General features: G+C 50.4%; 2 protein-coding genes across 5 annotated transcripts in view; one reads left to right on the top strand and one right to left on the bottom strand.

The window, feature by feature from the left end:
- Nucleotides 1-1,195, bottom strand: part of Slc5a10 (solute carrier family 5 member 10) — a 46,142-nt gene that overhangs the window by 30,464 nt on the left and 14,483 nt on the right. The gene's annotated exons all lie outside the window — the stretch shown is intronic.
- The window catches only part of Fam83g (family with sequence similarity 83 member G), a 25,229-nt gene that overhangs the window by 20,106 nt on the left and 3,928 nt on the right, over nucleotides 1-1,195 (top strand). The window lies entirely within an intron of this gene.

The raw sequence follows: 1,195 nt of genomic DNA, 5'->3' as shown, positions 1-1,195 counted from the left end.
CACACACACACACACACACACACACACACACACACACACACACACACCCCCCTCCTGCACCTCTAGAGTATTGATGGTTGCTACATGCTGCCTGAGACCACCAGCTCCTCTGAGGACCTGGGCAGATCCTGATGGCCTCAGCTTCCAGATCTACAGGATGGGGTGGGCATTCGAGTGAGATCCCTCCTAGATCCAATATTTGATTCTGCTGTTAGTTTGGACATTTTTCTGTTTTTGAGACAGGGTCTTACTGTGTAGCCCAGGGTGGCTTGGAACTTAACTTTGTAGCCTGTACTGGTCTTGAACTCAAAACAATCCCTCTGTCTCAGTCTCCCAAATGGAGAGAGTCTCCAAATGGATTTAAGGTATAGCTCACCACATCTGGATTTGATTCTGGAGGAAGTGGAAGGTTGGGGGTGTATCTGTGCCAGTGCCTTGCTGCCTTGTGGGGCCAGCAGAGCCTGTGGGTCACTGTTTAGAGCAGGGATTCTGATGGTGTAGCTTCTTCAGGGGTTATGAAAGTGCAACTCTGGAATGTGTTTTTCCTGTGCTATTCCGTTGATTGTCACCTGACTCACAAATAGGAAGTATGCTCACTTCCTTCATGTGTGTATGCTAACGCTGGTCCTAAGTAGCTGGCCCTGTGACAGATGCTCTTGTTACCCAGAGTAACAAGAATGTGAAATGAGAATGGGACAGGGGTGACCCTCACTGCCCAGCTTGCTCGTCCCTCCTGGGGAGGCCTGCGCTCCCATCCCTGGCTTGGCCACTTCATCTTCCAGGCCTGTGTTTCCTCATCAGAACCACCCAGCTACGTATGGCCTCCTTGGTGTAGGAGCAGCTGGGCTTGGCTCCTCCAGGCCCTGGGTAACCAGGCACTTGCTGAAATTCATAGCTGTTTACATAGCCGTGGCCATGGCGGAGGATGTTGCTGACCAACAGGAAGACTGTCTACCTCTTGCCACATGTATCAGCTGTGCGCAGAAATCTAGGAGCCTCCTGCGCTTACAGGATCCCAGGAGGCATTCCCCTCTGTGCACCCTTCTGCTTTATACCCAGGGACAGTGAGGCCTGGGAGGGGTGATGGCAGAGACCCGCCCCTGTGTTTCATTTGCTATGGCCTCTTTTCTTTTCTTTTCTTTTCTTTTCTTTTCTTTTCTTTTCTTTTCTTTTCTTTTCTTTTCTTTTCTTTTCT

The sequence above is a fragment of the Psammomys obesus genome, unplaced genomic scaffold (genome assembly GCF_907164565.1).
Source record: "Psammomys obesus unplaced genomic scaffold, mPsaObe1.curated_primary_1811, whole genome shotgun sequence".
In the NCBI taxonomy this organism is placed as follows: Eukaryota; Metazoa; Chordata; class Mammalia; order Rodentia; family Muridae; genus Psammomys; species Psammomys obesus.
Note: the sequence above shows the minus strand (reverse complement) of the source record. Positions and strands in the feature narration are given on the sequence as shown.